General features: G+C 34.9%; 1 long non-coding RNA gene across 2 annotated transcripts; it reads left to right on the top strand.

Annotated features, from left to right (window-relative positions):
• The first annotated feature begins 1,140 nt into the window (after positions 1-1,140).
• Positions 1,141-18,973, top strand: LOC108998349. 2 transcript variants are annotated; one of them, XR_001997318.2, is made up of 6 exons: positions 1,141-1,730; positions 1,818-1,966; positions 6,543-6,643; positions 15,202-15,262; positions 17,825-17,881; positions 18,749-18,973. It is a non-coding gene; the product is annotated as an uncharacterized LOC108998349 (long non-coding RNA). The 2 variants fall into 2 exon arrangements; XR_001997319.2 differs by lacking the exons at positions 17,825-17,881; positions 18,749-18,973 and adding an exon at positions 16,262-16,525.
• The last annotated feature ends 3,571 nt before the right edge of the window (positions 18,974-22,544 follow it).

Here is a 22,544-nt window from a genome sequence, read left to right as displayed (position 1 = left end):
TACAGAGATTTTGAGTAAATCTCACCCCTTATGGGACCACTATCATTCCACTTAGAATAGTAGAAGTTGTGACAGGTCTCGAGGAGGATGGATTAGATGGAACACTAGATCCGAATGAGTGAGGAGGAGCCTGACCTCGAGAGGAGACTGGACTCCATCATTTTGTTTATAGCATTAGTCCTTCGTGCTTTGGAACACATGAAGTGATTGATTTAGTCATAAATTATATTTTCACCATTATATCCACTGCAATTATTGCATACTGCTAGTCGCATACTAGGATGCATTGTATATTAATTGTCATGAACGGGGTATCTAACCTTGTGTGTGTTATATGTCCCGATGCTCTAAGTCTCCATTCCATCCCAAGTAGAGGTTGGGGGCGTCACAATGGATGCCATTTGAAGTGATGGGATCACGGTGCAGTTTGAAAGTGGTTGAGAATTGTTTAAGGTGTTGGGATATTTGTGTAGCTTGTGAAGTGACATGATGTCAAGTGAAGTGTTGACATTACAAAGGTTGAAAAAGACTGTGAGGCGTAATGATTGTATGTGCTTGAGTTGAATGTTAGTATCAGATGTATGAAGCTTGTTTACAAAGGCAAACTTCTAATGGATTAAATGTTGATCTTAAGTGATAAAAGGGGTAGGGTGGATGTGTAATTTGGTTGAACACGTGTGCCGGACAAATTTATCATATGTAATGGATAATCTATATTAAGCATGCGTACATAATGTTTAATCCTCAAGATTGGCTTAAAGTTGTATATTATGTTTGGTTAAGATTACGGTAAAGTGTTGGTTAGGTTACGTATGAATGGAGGAAGGGATGTGTATTGACTAGGATTGGATTGTATAACTTGGTTGGTCCATGTTATATGCAATGGATGTAATACCTGGTTCCACCACCACCACTCCACTAAGTTTAACATCATGTCAAGTACTCATTATGTTTTTTAATTCTTTGGACTCCTACCCATTACTCCCATGTGCGGACAACTCCCCCGCATGCACCTCATGATTTCCCCTCCCTCCTTTCCACCGCTCTGTTGTTTGTTTTTTTGTCTCTTAGGTCAAACGGTTTGTTTTTCAACCGTTGTGTATTTTTCTTCTGCTTTATTCTAAAAACTTTGCACTTGAATACTTAGTCTCAGCAAGCCACTCCCCAACCACTGTGTTTGTTTTTCCCGCATCAAAACACGGAACACCCCCACCATAACCATCAACCACCATCATCGAGACCCTTATCGATCTCCATCGTCACGTGAAAACTGGCGCCACCGAAGTGTAGTCACTGCCAAGTCCCACCATCACAGAGAAGCCACCTGGCCGCGCCAACCCCCATTCACTGCTACCACTCCTCCACCATAAACCACCGCCTTTAACAAGTCTCTGTTTTGCACCACCGAAGTGTAGCCGCTGCCTCCCGCCTCCCTTTCGTAGCTGCAGCCCGAGCGGAAACCGAGAACCACCAATCCAAGCTGCTGCACCACCGCAAACCGCCAGCCCCGTCCGTTGACCCCTTTTTCCGCAGCCGTTCATCGCAGTTACGCGGCCCCTCACATCACCGACGCACCTCTGTTTTGGTTCTCAAAAAACAGAGCATCGCTCCCTCCACGTTGAGCTACAACCCAGCCACCCCATGCAGCCACTACTCAACCCTCTTCAGCGCCGGGAAGACTACACAGCACCGCCGATCTATAGAGCCCAGGACCACTGTTTCCCCTCACGGTAAGCACTGTCGTCTGCCCCTCATTCTCTTGGACTCTCTTTCTCTCATCACTTGGCTCTCTCTCATCACACTCTCTCTCTAACCAGTGTTCAGCCTGCTGCCCCACCACAGTAGACAACCGCCCAGCTCGCCGCCCATCGTGCTCTCCATTTCTCGATGAGCCGCTGCCTCGCAAACTCCTATTTTTCGAAACATGGCTTTACTTTCTACGAACAAAAGTTCTACTGAAGCTTTGGTAATGCATTGTTTAATTAAATGAAATTACTTTTTTACCCTTTGAACTTAAAAGTTGTGTTATTGTGTTTTAAACTTTGAACTTGAAAGTTGTGTTAATGTGTTTTAAAACTTTTAATACGTGTTAATAAATTCTAATTTAATTATGATACCGAAACAGTAAATCTCAAGTAATAAATGGCTAGTAATAATATTACTAAGAATAAGAATAATAGGCGGTAAAACCAGCCATATGTATGATAGCAAATAATGCAGACGGTATAACTCACCATATACATGAGGAAGTAAATAAAATAGAAAAGAACAAAATAAACTTTTTTATTAAAACATAAAACTTACAAGGAGACTAGCTCTCAAAGGTGTAGAAAGCTGAGGACATGAAGTAATGAAGAAAGGAAGATTTACAAAGTGAGGAGGACTCAGTGGAGTGGTTTGAGCGAGAGAGGAAGAGGCTTTAGATGGAAAATTCTGAATACTCTTCTTCCTTCGCGAACCACTTTTTATAGATACTAGAACAGTACAACATAGTAATTCTAATTATACATGAACAGTATTAGCCAACACTAAAAACAATAACAGTATCAACCGACACTAAAAATATGAACAATATCAGCCGATACTAAAAACAAACTAACACAGCACAAGACACATGAACTGATATATACAAAGTAATTTGTTGTCTTTCTGAACAATAATCTGACACGAAAATAATCTTATGGAATCACATAATTTGGGGATCATAATTTGCTAATTCCAGATTTTATGGATCTTGAGATTCCATGTAGGGTGAGTAATCTTGAGAAGGAGAGACAGCTGAGTTACCCTGAGAATGAGAGACCTATTGAGAAGAAGAGACCTGATGTGTAACGCCCATCCTTGTGGTAATACTTTTTATAAAATATTTTAAAACTTTTTACTTGCATACCCAGGATGCAAGACTCTACATTTATAAAATAAAACATGTTTTGACAATAAAAGAGGTTTACAGCAGAAAACGTTAATTTTAACTAATAAAAAAGCCTCTTATACATTTAAAACTCATGCCTAGACTTCTATGCTCTTCCCCATGGGTCGTGTTCGTCCTGACGCGTACTTGATTCTGTTCTTGTGGGGGGAAGGGGCATACATAAAAACTAAAATGAGTGGAAGACTCGTAAATATTACTTCATACAGTTAAAATATAACAACATACGTTTTCAGTCATGCATTCATCATACCATATATACTATACATGCATATGTGCATTCATTTATAAACGTCACTGGACAGGATTTTGCTTTTAAAAATGGGCTTCCTTTTCGTAAAACATTTCTCCCATCAATGCCTTCATTTCTTCAAGAATACATGCATTCGTGCATTCAAGCATCCATCCATTCATTCTTATTACTTTCATTGGCCGGTACACACTGTTATGCCCCATGTGTTAGGGTTAATGGTGTTCCTTTGGACCCGAACTCTGCCTGTGGCCAAGGGTTGGAAATCCCTTTTCAGTCAGAGGGCAACACTGGGTGCACTACCAGTACTACTTACCCAACATTGCAATCTGCCCATTCATTGGTACCATTTTCATTCATTCATATGGCCGTTATGTATGTTCATACATTAAACGTTCATTTCATTTCAGACCTTTCATTTCGTTCATTCATGTCAGCTCTAAAGAGCTGGAGCTTTCATTCAATTCGTTCTTTCATTTAACAGTCCTTTCATGAGAAAACATTTCTTTTTGTGAGAAAACATCATTTCATGAGCATGCGCTTAAATGTCGTCTTTCATGGCATCCATAAGCATCACCTCATGACATTCATAAAAGCATCAGTTCATGGCATCCATAAAAGCATCGGTTCATAGGGGGCATTTTAAAACACTTTCTTCGTGTCGGTCAAAGCATCAGTTTAAAGCCAAGGCACTGGCCTCAGCATTTCTTTTCTTTTCTAGGAAAATACATACAATAGATATACCGTATAGTCATCCATTCACATGCCTACAATTAATACTTTGGTTACGTAAAAAGGGGCTGCCAAGGAGGGGCCGTACATACGTATACCTTTGAACACTTAGCATTTTCTTTCGAAAGCATCGTGAAGAGAAAGCATTTCCTTTTTTATTTTCGTACATTTTAGAAAACTCTAGAAGAGTATGAACGCAATACTTACCTGGACTCCATGTTACTTTCATACCATGCAGTCCATTCATGCGCATGTCAAATGACAACCTACATGCATACACATAACCTTAACGTCATTCTCTATCTAATGCATAAGTACCTTAAACTAGAAATAGAGCTATGCTTCACTTGGAACACTCTCCTTCTATCCCGTGCTCTTTCATGTCCCTTCCTATGACAAGGCTTTCAGGGATCCATTACAATCACCACATTTTTCAACTCAAGGTCTTGCCTCGAGTGCTCATCCACTAAAGTGAACCCATGGTTCACCTTAAGGTTAAGATACTAGGACCTTTGTCTTACTCTTCTTATTGACCACCTAATTGATGGAATCACCAATGTTTTGAATACCGTACCGGATGCTGTACCGGTCAAGGCACTGGAACGAAATATTTCGGTACCGGTACCGTTTCGAGATAGCGTTTCGGGATAACATTTCGGAATAGTCGATATATAAATAAATTATATTTCAAAATAATAGTCTATATATAAATAAATTATATATAAATACATATATATATAAATTATAAATAGTCTAGTCTGAATTGAGGGTTAAAAAATAAACTTGTAGTTTGAAAAAATGAAAAAAAAAAAAATACTGGCCGAAATATCGACCGGTACTAACCGAAATTGAGGCCGGTATAGGCCGATACATCCGGTACCGGCCGGTACGAAATGAATATAGTCCCTGTACCGGCCGGAAGGCCGGTACAAAAAATTTCGGCCGTACCGGCCGGTACAGAACGAAATTCAAAACCTTAGGAATCACGCATCTCAATCCTAGACAAAACACCCTTCACTCATGCATCTTAGCTTACACTAATCCTCATTCCCATCCATACAAGCCACACGGCTCTAAGCCAACTCTGAGGCTTAAGTACCGTGCAACTATGCTTAGGACAGATCACCCATTACATATAGTGAATCTATCCGGCATATGTGTCTCACCAGATTACACATGTACCTTACCCCTTCATCACCTAAGATCAACATATAACACGTTGATCACATGCTTGTGTAAACAAGCATCATACTCCGATACCAACCTTCTCTTACTCGGCTAGCATGACTCTTTATGCTACCCGTCCCTTTCAACAGTTCATCCCAACACTTAGCACGACAAGACTTCTTTCACAACTATGCTTTGTGTCACACCATATAGCTTGAGACTGCTCCAAAGCTACACTGTGACCTTGTCGCGTTACCCAACATTCTGCTACGTCAACTCCTAACTCATTGTGAGTACAGTTCCTCATGTACTCCCGTCACATCGTGACATCTCGTCACGTTCCCATTACGTCATTCCTGCACTAACTCTTCACACATCGTAAGCACGACTATCAATAACCACATCACTTCATGACATTGCCCAGACATGCTTCTGCTTCATGACATTTTTGTCCATGCTTGCTGATAATCATAATAAGGCGGATTATAAGGATGAGAAAATTTTTTTGTTAAATAAGGATTTTTTTCCTATTGATCCAAAGTGAGAACCTGTTTAATGGTAACTTTGTGAAAAGCAATAATAGGACATGCAGGTGGAGAAGATTGAGTTTGAAGAGAACAAAAAATTTCAGAAAGAATAATTGAATCGGTATCTGCTAATATGAATTCAAAAAAATACTGGATTTTCTTAATATTCTGCAGAACATAATGTCAGTCTGGTAAAAGAAAGGCATCAAGTAATTTTTAGGGATCAGACAGGTGTTGAATTTCATATTCGATTGGGAAGACTGGGTGCCAATGGGATTTGATGATAATGGGAGATGAAGAAGGCTGAGATAGTAATATAATTTGGGAAGGAAAAGAGGAAGGAGGGGAAACAGCTTTAGAGTAAGTTGGTAATTTTGGAGGGGCTAGTGGTGTGAATGAATTGCAAGATGGTCTAATGTTTTGTGGTAATGACCCCAATACCGTGTATGGTCTCGGAGTTGCAAAAGGACAAGATGAAGGATAGGGAGGAGATGGTGGTCGTGCATATGAAGATTTGGACTTTACTTTTGACTTTGAAGTTAACATGATTTTTCCTGTAAGATTTATCGGGATAGAAAATTAGGAAGAGAATTAGATTCTCCTTTAATATGTTCAATTTAAAAATAAATAATACTTAATATAGCTTGCCATCTGGCAAATATTTGTTTAGCAGCCAGGTTTTTTTACATCTTTAATCAAAACTTCCTTGGCTGATTTACAATCTATTCTTTGTTTAGCAGCCAGGTTTTTTTACATCTTTAATCAAAACTTCCTTGGCTGATTTACAATCTATTCTAAGTAAAAACTTTTAGTTCAACAAGTCATCTTGATTTTTAGAAATACATAACACAATAGCTAAAATTTCTTTCTTAATAGTATTGTAATTGTTTTAGGCAGGATTCCAACATCCTGAATGGAATCGAACAATTTGTTTCAGATTAGTTGATAATTTTTGTTTCATAATTCCTCCATATCCAAGATCAGAGGCATCTATTTCAAGGATTTTCAAAGTATGAGGAGATGGGAGTCCTAAGCATGGTAATTTCTTAACATGAGCCTTAATTTGTTTTATAATATTTGTATATTTTTTTGTCCATGGAGGTGGATTCTTTTTTAATCTTTTAAATAATGGTTTACATAATGGTCTAAGAGATTGATAAAAGTCAACAACATAATTGAGGCTTCCTAAAAAAATTTTATAATTGTGGCTTATCTTTTATTTCATCTCAAAATTTATCAAATTTTATTACTCTGCTAATTGGTGTAATAGTTCCTTGATAAATCTCATGTCCAAAAAATCTAATTTTATATTGAAATAATTTTATTTTAGGTGATGAAATGACTAATCCATTTTGTTTGATGATTTCAACGAAAATATTTAAATGTTTACAATGTTGTTCAATAGATGAATAAAATATTAATACATTGTCTATATAAACTATCAAAAAATGAGTAAAATGGGTAAATATCTCATTCATAATATTTTGAAATTTAGTATAAGCATTTTTTAATCCAAAGGGCATAACGTTCCATTCAAAATGTCCAAAGGGAACAATGAATATTGTTTTATAACGGTCTTTTTCAGCAATTTGGATTTGTCAAAATTCATTGCTCATATCAAATTTTGAAAATACTATAGCATTATATAGTCGAGATAATAAATCTTTTTATTAGGAATTGGGTTTCTAATCCATTGTAATACTTTATTTAAAGGTTTATAATTGATGACTAGACGAGAAACTCATCTTTCTAATTTTGCCTTTTTTTAACATAAAAAAGGCAACATAACTCCATGGTGATTTTCTTTTCCTTATTAATCATTTAGTTCTTAAATCATTAATTTCCTTTTTGCAGTATTCTAATAATTCATTATTAGAATTATTGGAATAATTCATTATTAGAATCATTAATTTCCTTTTTGCAGTAATCTAATAATTCATTATTGGAATATATTTATCAAAAAATCATTTTTTATAGGGTAATTCAACTATATGTTGTTTTCTGTTCCAGAAAGTATTAGACAGGTTAGAGCATACTTTATTTTCAATTATAGTTTTAAAATTATCAATTTTTTGGGTTAATAACGGGTCTTTTAATTGTTCTTGAATTCTTTTATATTTTAATTCTTATTTTAAAAAACTTATCTGTTTTTCTTTTCTTCTAATTATATTTTTTGTTGAAAAATTAATTTCTCTGGTTAATGAAGCTTCCTTTAAAGAGTTAATTTCTTTTGATACTAGAGGAAACAAGAATTTAAATTGAATTTATTGTCCAAATATTTTAGTAAAAATTCCTTCTTATATTGCAAATAAAGGATAAAGTAGGACAAGAAAGGGATTTCCTAATATTACTTTAGTATTAATATTTTTTACTAAAATAAATGTTGTTTTAAAATACAAATTCCATTATTACAAATATGTGCATTAGATGATTTATAATTTATGTTTAGTTTTGTTCCATTAGCTTGAGATAATGTTTCTTTTATTTTTTCCAAATATTTAGAAGGTATTAAGCTTTCTTATATACAATTTAAATCTGCTCCTGTATCTAATATGATAATTGTAGTGAAAGAAAATTCTTGATTAATTGAAACTGTTACTTCAGCATACCATTTTTTAAAATTTATCTTATCAAGGATATTAATGAAATTATATGTTTCATGTTTTATAACTAATGTTGAACACTCTTCTTATTCTTTATCATGAAAATTATTTCCGTTTTTCTCTATTTTTAATAATATAATTTCTTGTAATAATTTTTTATTTGAAACTTCTAATTTAAGATTCGATGTTTTCAAATTTCTAATATCTTATTTTATCTCATTGATTTCTTGTTGTATATCTTGTATCGTAATTTTTTGTTTAAATGTTTTAAATCTTTCTATTATTTCTGAAAAATTGTAAGGTATTGAGGGTGACGTTACCGAAGTGTTTTGATTATTAAAAGTATATTTTAGCTTTTCTAAATAATCTTTTCTTTCTTGGCGGTTACTATTTTTGTCTATTAATTCTAATATAATATCTTCTTGTTTTAAAAGTACATTAATGGTTTTATTGAAAATACAATTATCCGATAAGAGAAAGCTAATAGTTTATACTGGTGTGTCAATAATATTTCTGGGAATAATTCCCCGAATCTGTGTCAAGATTCTGGGATCTAGTGTCAAATGATCTGGTGTCAAAATTTTGAGATTTATTCGAGTGATTGATGTAAGAACAAATCTGGGTGTATGATAACTAGAGGATGCTGGAGAAGAAAAATGTAAAAAAGATCTTCTAAAGGGTTGAAAAGCTATTTGGACTGTTCCGTCCACTTTTTGATCTATATATTCAAAATCATTCTTAGAATTATTCTCTATCTTAGGTAATGGAGTAATATTCTCTAATTGTCATTCATTAGGAAGATTAATTTGATTCCAATTGATTTTTTTAGGGTTTTGTATCCTAGAGTTTTGTGTACTAGATTGTAATAATAATGTATATCTTTTTGGACTGGTAATAAGGGCCTTTGGTTCTAATGTTGTTTTCATTAATTTATAATGGATCCTATAAACTACTATTAAAGGATGTGATCCTTTCATCATCTGATAACCGTTTGTTTTAATATTTAAAGTTAACGCATGTAAAATATTAGCATCGAATAATGAAAGAGAATAATTAGGATAACAATTAAAATAAACTGGCTGTAACAGCCCGCTAGAAATTCATTGGTGGAATTTCTATTGACTTTAGAAATCTCGTGAAAACCCCATAAGTTTTTACGAATCGACCAATCGCATACGTTTTAGTCTGTCAACATAGTCAGTGTTATCACTCACTGTGGTGCTAGTAATATGAGTTTAATTATTTGAGGTAATTAGAAGTGTCAGAATGCGTTATGGTCTACGCCATTAGACTCAGAGGATTATTTAGGATTTTATGGCGCAATAACTTATTTTCATAATTCCGGACGAAACGTCTGTTGAAAATTGTGAAATTATTTTTAGGGGCACTTCAGGGTTGAATTTCGTTAAACGATTTTCACTATAAGTTAATATGAATATTTAGAAATTTTTAGTACTAAGTTTATTATGTATTTTTTTGGAGTGAATAGTAACCTCGATAAGCGCACCCATTGCAGTGTTTTCAAAATCACAGTGTGGAATGTCCAAATTAGGTTAAAGAAGTTTTATTTGGACACTTGGCTAGATTTTAGACACACTTAGTGAATGGTATTAGACACTTGACACAAAGAAGAACCATTAGATAGATTTGTGAAGGAATCAAGGTGTGAGATCATGTCACTTAAGCAAAGTTGTGTTTCATCTGTTCAACCAATTTGTGCCAGACCAAAGAGGGTTTCAACCCTAGCAAAACCCTAAATGATTGGAATCCAATTGAAACCCCAAAAGCTTGGTTAAAACCAAAACCCTAAATGGTTTTCCCAAACCCTAAAGTTGGCCTCCAAACCCTTTTTAATCCGATTTCTAGCATTGTGTTTAATCACTTGATTAAATCACTTCCACATGCTATTAATTAATCAAATCCTTGTTATGACATCATTATTCAACCTTTTAAACCTTGGGAATTTGATTGGGCCAAGAAAAATTGATTTTGGGATTGATAGCATCTCAAACCCTAACCAAACCCCCTTTAAACCCCAAATTGAAGCCCACTTGGTGGGGCCCACCAAGGCCCACGAAATTGGCCACCTTGGCAAAGCTTCTTGGAGAAGTTTCCTCCCCCACATGGCAGACCATCCACTGCCATTGGCTGCACCCAATAGTGCCTTGATGTGAAGGAGAAATCCACTCCATCAACCTCCATCATTCACAGCTGCTGCAAGCAGTATCTGCCCCTCTCTATTCTCCACTTTATGTCACATATCCACCTCCAATCAAGGGTCATTCAAGCCCATAACTTCTCCCTCCAGAAGTCTAAAGTCGTGCAAGACATACTTCTCTCCATTTTATCACTTCTTTCTCCCGTTCTTAGAGAGAAACCCAAAAGAGCTCTCTCGGGCAGATTTCTGGGACTTTTTGCGTGGCCATTTACGACCCTTTGTAAGTATTTTCGCACGATGATTCCTTCACATAAGTTGTTCGTCTTTGAGTCTAGTTTCCATGGATATATTATTAGTCTCATTCCTTTCTCATTTGGTTGGTCAAAAGTATTTTTAACCATGGAAAGGTCATTCTGGACGTGAAACTGGAGAGTATGTTATGTTTTGGAAGTTTTGACCAAGCTAATGGACTTATCTTGGTCCGAAAATTTTATGGAGTGTTGTTAACATGTGTTTATGAATTTTCATTGAGGTTTTGTTGCATGAATAAAGCTTTTGATGATAGATTTGCTTAGAGTTAGAAACTTGAAAACTGGAAGTGGAAAAACAGTTTCTGATTGGTGAAAGTTTGAATATTTCGTGGTTTAATCTTATTCCAAAGGCTTTGATATTTTTATATGATGATCCTAAGCCTCTTATATACATGTTAGGATGTTATTTCGAAGATATTAGTATTATTTTTAAAGATATGATTTTCTATGCAAGAGGATTTCGGTTAGGCCTAAACTTTGATGTTTTTGAGTTAGATCCATGTTTTATTAAATTTTAGCCATGTGATTTTAAGTTTGATGGTTGGATCTTCTTTAGGACACATTTTAAACCATGTGATGTGTTAGTTTGAAGATCACATGTCTTTAAGCCATGGATCAAGAGATTGATCATAGTTAGTTGGGAAAATCAGTTTCTGTTTTGGACTAAGTTTAAAACCAAAAACTCCAAGTGTTGTTTTGTGTTTTTTGGTGAGTTTTGTTTGATGTTTTAAAGCATGTTTGATCTTAGGATGATGTTATGAATATGTTAGAAGTAAGATTTGATTTTTTTGGAATTCTTGGAGATGTTTTTATTAAGGTCAAAACTTGTGATTTAAGGTTTACTTTTTGTTAAAAAGTTTGGGTCTTTTTACAAAAAGTTTGGTATTGATAATTAGCTTTTTCTTAATGGATAGTTTTAAGGGTGTTTTTAAACTTAGGATAGGAAGATCTTTGTTACAAGATTTTGGTTTATTCATGAGTTTTGGAACTTGAAAGAATTGCAACCAAAATAAGACAAATGGCCTATGTAGGTTTCGGCCATAGTGAGTTTTTCATAGTTGTGATTGGTTTTAAATTTTTCTGAGTTGAGATTTGAGTTTGGGACAAAATTTACATGAGGAATGTAAATTTTGGTAATTTTTTGGAATTAGGATATCAAATCCTTAAGTTAGGGGGTAAAATGGTCATTTGCCCACATGTAGAGGGTAAAATGGTAATTTTACTCTAAGTTGTCTCTTTTCACATTTCTAATTGTTAGTAATTAATTTCTAACTTTTAGAATAACCTTTTACAGTTCCTCGTGTTTCGCGCTTTATTCTAGTAGAACGCGACGATCGAGGTAAGTTAGCTTTTAACTTACTATCAGTTTAATGTGTATGAGTGATAAGTAAGGGAACTAAATTGTATGTATGCATGTTATCATATGTGCCATGCCAAGTCATTACATATTTATCTGTTACACAGAATTTATTCTGTCATGAATTATTCATCTGTTACAAAAGATATTCTGTCACGTATTCCTATACATTGCAAGCATGTCATGTTAAGTTAAGTATGCCATCTGTTACATGTATTTCATGTCATGTAAGATTCACTGTCACATGTTACACCATGTTATGAAATGTTGTCTGTTATATGGTATGCCATGTTACGAAATGTTGCATGTTACATGTATGCCATGTTATGAAATGTATTCTGTTACATTTATGTCTTGAAGTATGTCATGTCTGTCATCTTATGTTCATGTCATGTCATGCTACGTCAGGACTTTTGTCTTTTATGTCACGATCATGTTACGTCACGTTACGAAATGTCATGTATGCCAGTTAAGTTATTCATGTCAATCACGACCCTAAGCGCTAGGATGGGGTAATATCCTAGTGGAACTCCTTTGTTCACGCTGGAGTGTCTAAATAGGTGTGAAATTCCCTGGGTTGACAAAGTACAGTCAACAGGTTGCGAATGGGGCCTAATTAGCTGGTCACCGGAGCGCGCCAGGCACTAACGCCGATGGTGCCACACATTACGTTACGTGTGTCCACAGCAAGTGTGGCACAAACAAATAAGTCATGGGGCCACAACAACTGTGGAGCATGAAGTATGGGGCCACAACAACTGTGGAGCATACACTACGTGAGACACAGCAATTGTGACACGTAGAATACGTGGGGCCACAACAACTGTGGAGTACGTATTAACGCACTCACAGCTGGTATAGAAACCTGTGATGTGATGCGGTAATCGGCAGGGACACACGGCTCAAGGGGACCTGTGTAGCACCCATATGGTCACTTTAATGATTAAGTCTATTGAATAAGATTCCAAGTTCATGTATTTCACGTTCAAGTCATGTTTCAAGTTCACGTTATGTTACGTTCAAGTTTACGTTCATGCAATCATGGTAATCCCATGAGACAAGAATATGTTTCAAGTTCATGTTATGTTATGTTCACATTTACGTTATGTTCTAAGTTCACATTTATGTTATGTCATGCTCAAGTTCATGTTCAAATTATGCATGTTCACGTTCATGTTATGTTTTAAGTCCATGTTATATTTCAAGTTCACGTTCATGCTAGGTTTCAAGTCACGTTCATGCTAAGCTTCAGTTTCAGTTTAAGTTATGCCAGTTATGTTATGTTGTATGTCAAATTATGCTATGATTACTTATGATTTGATTACGCATTCATGCTTTTACTGCCATGCATGCATCATTAACCTGTGTGGAAGTTTTCTGTTAACTTGCTGAGATTTGTAATCAAATCTCACTATGGTAGTCCCAACTACCATTCCCTCCGAATGGTAGATTTTGTTTTAGGATCTGAAGGAGAACCGGGAATCGACCAACTGGAAACGGCCGACTAAGCGACGATGCGACGTAGATGGTATTACAATAGTTACCTCAGATTACTACTTGTATTGGTGGAGTTCAATCTCCAGCACTCTTTTGATCACAACCTTATGGACTATTATTGTGATCTTAGTTGTTTAGTATGTCGTTAAGTATGGAGTATGTTTTAAGTATTTGGGATATTTTAGTTTGGTGCATAGTATTGCTAAAGAAAAAAATTATCCGCTGCAAATATTGCATAATGCTAGATGCATGTTAGGAATATTGCATCTTATATGTCATGAACGGGGGCAGGTAACCTTGTGTTGCATGTCTCGACACTTCAAATGTCCGTCCGATCCCAAGCGGAATTTGGGGGCGTCACACTGGCCCTTCGAACAGGCTTGATTTTACCATTCCAGGTAATGAATCATGAAAATTATAATGTCTTCCATCTCTTAAACAGAGTAATACTGAGGTGTTTAATCTACTTCTAGTGAGTGGTTTTATAGCTACTTGTACTAGTCCAATATGAATGAAAGCATATTTCTGTTCTTTGTGATTTTGAATTGCATATTTTATGATGAATAATTATTATGCTCATAGTACTAATTTTCGTGATTTATATGAGTTAAGATGTCTAGATTATAGTCTAAGACTTGAATTAGAAATATTAATAATAACATAAGAGATCTTAAGAGGCAACAACAATTGATGAGACAAGATTATACACTAATGATAACTAAATATCATGTATATCAAAGTAGACAAGTGTCAATAGAATATTATGAAGCTGACTACAACTTCTTAAGAAACGAAATTAAAAGTGTAAGAAATCACTTAAGGATTCTTGCTTTAAAAAAAAAAAGAGTATGAAATCATTGATACAAATCTTTACAAAGATAACCTATAACAAAAGAGAATGAAGTATTTTTGGAAGCTTGTCTTGGTAAGTCATGAAAAACTGATGGTCAGCCCATTCATGCTGGAAGGCTTTAAAGGTGGCCTCGGCGGTGTTCCCTCAAATTCTTAATTTACATATTTCTCTTTGGATATAGGAAATCTTTGCTTAAAAATCTGTCTCAATGAATTCTTTATTCAAACCTAATGAATCCACTACTAGTATCTCCATAGAACCTAATAACATCAACCAGGAAGATTATAGTATAATAAATATTGAAAGAAATCTACAGGATTGGACAATTCCTAATGTTCCAAAAAGTCAAATATACAAACATTCTACTTTTTCTTCTAAATTGTCATTTCTTACAAATTATACCATTAAAACAATAGAAAAAACCATTAGTTTAAATAATGATTATAAAACATTATAGTTATTAAGTAATTTAACATGTTATTAAGTAAAGATTTATTTTAAGAGTAATCCATAATGGTGTAATTTTATTTTGACACTTCAGATATGATCTAGTTTATTAAATAATAGTTGTTGTTTATTTTACAATATTTTGTTATAATTATATTATCTAGTATTAAATTTATAGTTTGATTACAATAGTAATAAGTTAGGATTTAAGTCGGAGAAACTAAGTGAATATTGATGGATTTGGAAAAGTGATGGTATTTTAGAATTAAGAGAAACTTTAGGTTTTGGAGGTATTAAAATAGATATTTCAGGTGTAAATATGAGATGTCTGTTCCTTGGAGATTGATTTAAATTACATGAATTTTTATAGGTGACGATTGAAGATTGCTCAGTACTGTGGTGGGAAAATTTTCAAAAGTTAAGAAATCCTGGTAAGCGGTATTCATATACTAGACTTTGCATAAAAGAAGAAAATGAAACGAGTTTGATTTGAAAATATGCATGTTTGTTTTGAAAAGAAATCCAAAAATAACCTCAGTTATGTGTTTCCACATATGCATGAATGTTGTATAAGAGAAAATATTTTTCTGTCATGATTGGTGTATATATGAGCTAATTTTGTATATCCTGTTTTTGAACTATGCAAAATGAACGAATATGCAATTTATAAAAATTTGTACATGTGATATGAAAATGTTCTGGAACTGTTTTTGAATAAATGAAAAGGTCTAAATTTGTTCAGTACTTTGTTTTGGATATGTCGCGATATATGGAAACCTTGGCATAAGATTCTGATTTTGTATTCTGATTAAGTCTGATTATATTGTTCTGTGCGATTTTCTTTACAGCCCAACCACTAGTTAGAATAGTGGATACGGCTAAACCAAGAGTTATAATAGTGGATATAGCCTAACCACAGGTAATAGTAGTGGATACAGCCTAACCACGGATTATAATAGTGGATAAAGCCCAGCCACGGATATAATGGTGGTTTATAAGCTTACTACGGGAGTTAAACATGGTATACGGCCCAGCCGTGGGTATAATGGTAGTTTATAACCCTACCACGAGGGTGAAACATGGTATATGGCCCAGCCATGGGTATAATGGTGGTTTATAACCCTACCACGAGGGTGAAACATGGTATCTATCCCGATGTGATGCCTCGATATGATGAAAATGAGATCTTAGATTTTGATATGCCAAAAGATTTTGAATAAGAAAACTTTCTGAAAGCTTCACTCTGAAATTTTTAGTAACTTGTTTTGATCTTGCATTCTGAAAGCAAATGTTTTTTATTATGAATTCTGAAAGTAAATATTTTTGTTTTGAATTATGCATTCTGAAAATGCTCATGTTTACATATTAGTATATGTTCTCTGCGTACTGAGTTGTTGATAACTCACTCCTTATTTCCATAATATTTTCAGATGATTATGATGGTCCTACTGGCAAGTAAGAGTAGATTGTGTTAAAGAAGTTGTGAAGATCATAGAAGAATAAGTACCCGAGGGTACAAGTATTCATTTTGGGAGTCTCTTTAGTTGATTTATGATTTTATATTAGTTTTGGTATGGTTTGTCTTGGAAATTTTGAGACTGTGTATTTTGATGGAATATTAGAGTGTACAAATCTGTTATGGAAGACAATGTAAGATTACAAGAGCTAACTCTCTGGACTTCTGAGTGTGGGGCGATAAGGCCATGTTTGGATATAGAGATGGTTTTATCTCATTTCATTTCCTCTCATTATTACAATTTTTTTAAATTTTCACACAAAATATAATAAATAATTCAATATTTTAAATCTTAAAACAATATTAATATAAAAAAATTATTTTAATAACATTTTGTCCAATTCATCTAAAATCATCTCATCTCAATATCTAACTGAGCTTATGAGTCTTCATGGTTCACTCTGAAAATCTACAGTGGTCAAGTTGTACTTTCTTAGGAAAAATGTCAAACCGTACTTGTCCATTTGACCCAAATATGAATTTGAAAACTTCCGTGGTATTTTTGTGAAGCCCAGGCCCATGTCAGCTGAAGCCAACCCAAAACCCCTTAATACGATGCCGTTTTCTCTTCCAGGTAAGATCCTTTTCAGTTTCTCCCTCACCCAATTTTTCCTCCTTCTATTTTGCATTTTGTGAGTTTTCTCATTTAATTCTTGACGGTTTTCTTCTCTCCCAAAACCCTTCCTCTCAACCGTATCTCTTTTCCCTCACAATCAGTTTCTCTCTCAAGTTGACGCCCTCTCTCTTACTCCTCTATTTTCTGTGTTTCTGCTTTGAGATTTCAGGTAGTGTCGCTGCGATTTTTCCCTCACTACTCTCCCCTTTAGACGCTCACCCACTCTCGTTTCTCTCTTGTTCTCTCCCGTCTGTGAAGTAGTTAACCTCAGTGCCGAGGTGTTGACGTCGAGCCCTGTCGAACAAAGGTAAGGTAACCCGAGTGTCCATTTTACATTTTACATGGTGTAAATTAGTGGCTTATATTGTTGTGATCGTTGGAAAATTTCTATTGTTTTAAAATTGAACTTGAGGGCTATGTAAATTGTTGGTGAGTTGTTTTTGACAAAAAGTTATAAAGGGTGGCTGTTGAGTTTGATGTGGTTGTGTGGGAGGAGTTCTGTAACTGTTCAGGGTTGTTGATGTCTGTTTTGAGTGTTTATATAGACTATGGAATTGATGTGATTTCCTTGTGGGTTATAAGTTATGGTCTGAGTTGATATTGGCAATCAAGACTATTTTTATGGCTGGTTTCATATGACGAAGTGTGTTTGACTTTGGTTTGGTGGATGTATCAGTCATTATTGAAATTGAAATACGGTATTTTGGATTGAAGTGTGAGCTATTCGGTTTATTATTTGGCTATTTGTGTTGGGTTATTTTGTTGAAATGAGGGTTGGAATCATGAGTTTTAATCATTTTGGATCAAAGTTGTGTGAATGGCCTTTTAACACTTGGTGTATATTTTGTTTTCTATAAATAGGTGACGAGATTATTAGAGGTCGAATTCAAGGCATATATAATACACTGCAGGAGTCAGGTAAGTGGGGTTCTTATGCTAGGCTTTATACGAGTTATGAAGACTGAGGTTGACTTTATAAAAACTTTACATATTTTGTGATGAAATGAGAACTTGGGAAAACAAAACCAATCTAGGTCGCTTATTTGCATTACTCATGAAATCTGTATGGATAAGGAAAAATATCTTTTGACATGCATTGTGTAGACATGAGCTAAATTCTGTCATGTGGTCTCTAAAATCTGAAAAAGAGCGATATTGGAAATCTGAAAAATTGTGCATTGATTTAGAAAAATGCTCTGACTTTTGTTTTTAGCATGTGAAAATGATTTGATTATGTTTTGGTACACTATTTTATTTTGATATAACATCTAAAAACCTTTGGCATGGCATACTGATTTTGTATTTGACTCTGTCTCTGCTTTGCTCTGTTATGCTCTACTCTGTTTGGGCTAGTACCAACTTCTCTGTCTCTAAGTGCACCCACTTTGGAAACAAAGTGATTTTTTTGTGGTCTTTCATGTGTGCACACTCGGGGCTCAGAGAAAAATAAAGGAAATATTTCATCTCTGTCGATGCCTGGTTTGGCAACCGGGGATAGCACAACCCTACCACGGGGGTGAAACATGGTCTCTGCTCTGTAAGATGCTCTGTTTTGATGTGATGATGATGTTCAGGTTTTGTTATGCCAAAGTACTTTGGGTTATTCTTGTCTTAAAACCATCGCCTTGTTACTTTTGAAAACATGTGTTTTTTTGCATGATAAACTCTGGAAAATATTTTGTTCTGCATACGGTACTTTGTAAATGCTCATGTTTGTACGTTAGCATATGTTCTCTGCTTATTGAGTTGTTGATAACTCACCCCTTATTTTCATAATATTTTCAGATGATATGGAGAGTCCAACTGAGGACCTGGATTAGGAATGGTGAGCATGATTAAGCTGAGGAAAGGATGTTAAATGAAGAAATACTAATGTCTTTTAGATTTGATGTCTTTTAGATTTAATTATGTTTTTGCTTTAGTAGGACTTATGGAATTATCAATTTGCTACGTTATGACTACCAGGAGATTGTGGACCCCTTGGTTTATTATTATTGCAATAATGACTTTGTGAAGTTTTTAAGCTGTTTGTTTAGAAGATATGAGATTGATTTTGCATATGAAGTTTTTGAATATTTTTTATTTAGATGTGTTGGGAGACATGTTTATAAGTGACAGATAGTAATTCTCCAATCCATCCAGATATGGGGCATTACAAATTTTCCATTGCTTTGGTATGAAAAAAATGCTTCAACAAGTCGTAGTCTTTTTAAACATTATTATTACAAGTTTACAATGAATATGTAACGCCCCGTCCCCGAGGGTCCGGAGAGTTAACTCATATAACCTGATAATCAACTCTAACAAGGCTAGAGTACTTCCAAATTCAAGAATATATATTTCTCAAACCTCAAATCAAACGTAAATACTTCAATTAAATAAACCATATAAACTCATTTATCCAATAATCAATCCAACATCCCAAATAAAATCAACTCTTCTTCATGTCTCAAATAACAACTAGAAATAATATAACATTAACATAAGTCTCCATAAACCGTCTAAAACCATTGAAGCAAACTTAAGAAAAATAATTAACCTCCAACACCAACACTAATATCATGAGATACCCAACAACAAATCACTGCTAATCTTCTCCATAGAGTCTAATACTGATCTTCAGCTGAACCATCGATGTCATCTGAAATATTATGAAGATTAACGGGGTGAGTTATCAACAACTCAGCAAACAGAGAGAATATACTAGCATGTAAACATGAGCATTTGTAACATTTGATAAGCCGAACAAAACATTTACTTTCAGAATGCAGAAACAAAACTTGTACAAAAACATTAGAGCGAAATTTTCAGAAAAATAAACTTATTCCAAAAAGAAAATCCGTTGGCATTTCTAAATTGAAACATTATAATCATATCATCGTTTGGTATCACATCAGGACAATACCATGTTTAACCCCCGTGGTAGGGTTATAAACCACCATTATACCCGTGGCTGGGCCATATTCCATGCTTCACCCCCGTGGTAGGGTTATAAACCACCATTATATCCGTGACTGGGCCATTTTCCATGTTTCACCCCCGTGGTAGGGTTATAAACCACCATTATACCCGTGACTGGGCTGTATACAATGTTTCACCCCCGTAGTAGGGTTATAAACCACCATTATACCCGCGGCTGGGCCTTAACAGAAACAGAACAGATTTCATCGAAAATCCGATTACAATCATATACAGAATCAGAACTTCATGCCAAGGTTCTCAGATGACACATCATTTCAAAACAAAATACTGAAAAGCTTCAGATCATTTCACATGTTCGAGATAAACATAAACAAAATATTCTCATTTGTTCATAACAAAACTTTTAGATTTTTCATATTTGCTCTTTTACATAGTTCAGAAATAAAGTGCACAAAACTAGCTCATGTCTACACCAGTCATGACAGAAAAACACTTTCTCTTATATAGAATTTATGCATATGCAGAATAAACATCTGAGGTTGTTTTCAGATCATCTCTTTCAAAAAGAAAATAAACACATTTATTTTCAAAGTCAACCTCATTTTATTTATTTTATGCAAAACTAGTATATGAACCCCGCTTACCTGACTTCTTCGTATTATCAACACCTTGAGCCGGAACTCTAATAGTAACACCACCTAAACAAAAAGAGCATATATCTAACATTTAATAATCAATCTAGTAGGCTGTTATTTATTGAGTAATAAATCAAAACAGTCCCTTCCCAACTCCATAACTATCTAACAATTAAATCCGAACAACTCTCTCTTCAAATCATTCGCATTTAAAACTCAAAACAGCCACCACTTTCTATTAACACCAACCAACTATAATTATTTCCAAAACCAACCACAGCAACTCCAATAATTAAAATATAATTCAATCCAAACTTCAATTCCAACCTTTGAATAAAACAATTTCAGTGCACACATCAATACTCTAATCATTCAACAATTCAAAACTTGCACAAAAGTTCAATACAACTAGTTCCAAAACACCCATCATTTTACCCCAAAAAGTCTCAAATAATACTTTAAAAACCGACTCACAAAACACCCAAAATTATACTCCTCAACATCCATAATTCCAACACACTCCACTGCTTCCACAATTAAAACATCAACTCAAAAAATAAATGTCAAAATTTCTTCTACTGAAAATACTAATGGTCTGCGCAAAGGGGAATTTGACTAAGTGTAATACACGGCCATACAAAGCAGCGTGTGTGTGTGTGTGTTCGGGAGGAAATACTACACGACCTTACAAAGCTACAAAGCATTTTGTGTGTGTGTGATAGACAACCCGAAGGGAGGAAATACAATGATTTGTGAACTGTGTAACAGCAAGTAAAAATTAAGAGAGACTAAGGATTTAATGGTGGGCGGAACTTACCGAGAATAGAAGGAAAATACTTCAGAGAAGAGCTTCAACGAAGGCAGTATGCGGGACTCACGAAAACATTGCCTAAAGTTGAAACCCAAAGGAAGAAAATTTACAAATTCATCTAAGAGCACAAAGAAGCAATGGAAGGGAGGAGATTAACTCATTACCGTGCAACCAGAACAGCTACGTGAGGCCTGAAGACCCACAGAAAACGCAGCATCAACCGAAATCTGTAGAGAGGAAAATTTTCTGGGTGTTTCAAGTGTGATGCAGATGTGATGCAGAAGAAGAATTCTTTGAAGAAACTGCACAAACTGGCACAGCGTGGGAACGAGGCACACAGGATGGAGCAGTTTTCGAAGGCAGAGCAGTTGGGAAAGAAAGAAGAAGAAGAAAGGGAAGGAGAAGAAACCGACGGAAATGAGAGGAATAACTTACCAAAACGACGCCGTCCGAGTCCCTCAACACATGCATGTGGGCTGGGCTGGCTTCAAGTATCTGGTTGCCATCTAAAAGGGCTGGGCTTGAGGCCCAGTTATTACAAAATATGCTTTAAAATATTTATTAATACTGAGTTTGTATTTGTCAATATGGAACCTAGATAAGTATTTAATATGATGTCTATTTATTACTCTTTTTATTGAATTCTTCAGTTTATGACATAAACAACTGAAGAGGATTTCAATTTTAAAAAATTAATGTTACAAGAGAGGTAAGAATGAAAGGAAGAAACATAATTAATAACGTTTCATTTTCAAACCATAAACTTCTTAGAATTAAAATATATATATATATATATATATTTGCTATTTCAAATTTTCATGTAAATATTATTTAAACATAAAAATAAAAATGATTTTTACGAAAAATTATTTTATTCTCAAACTGGCAGAGTTAGTTTGAGGAGTAGGAGACTAATATGTTCTTGCGAGTGTCCCAACTCCCCATTGAGCTCGGATACTTTCGACTCGGAAGCAGCCAAATTTTTCTTGCAAATCTCCAAGCTCTAATTTAACACCTAATAATGGTGATCGTGTTCCTTGAGAGCACTCTTAGTCGCGACCAAATCCTACTATGCCTTATCCTTCTCACCCTGAGCTATGCTTAGTTGAGTATTAAACTCCCGACATTTTTCCTCCAAGGCAGTCAGGCAGCTAATATAGTTAATTTTCACCTTCTGCAATCCCTCCGCATATTTTTCCACTTCACTCAAGCG

Source organism: Juglans regia, chromosome 6, assembly GCF_001411555.2.
Source record: "Juglans regia cultivar Chandler chromosome 6, Walnut 2.0, whole genome shotgun sequence".
Lineage (NCBI taxonomy): Eukaryota > Viridiplantae > Streptophyta > Magnoliopsida > Fagales > Juglandaceae > Juglans > Juglans regia.
This window is presented reverse-complemented; position numbering and strand designations above follow the sequence as displayed.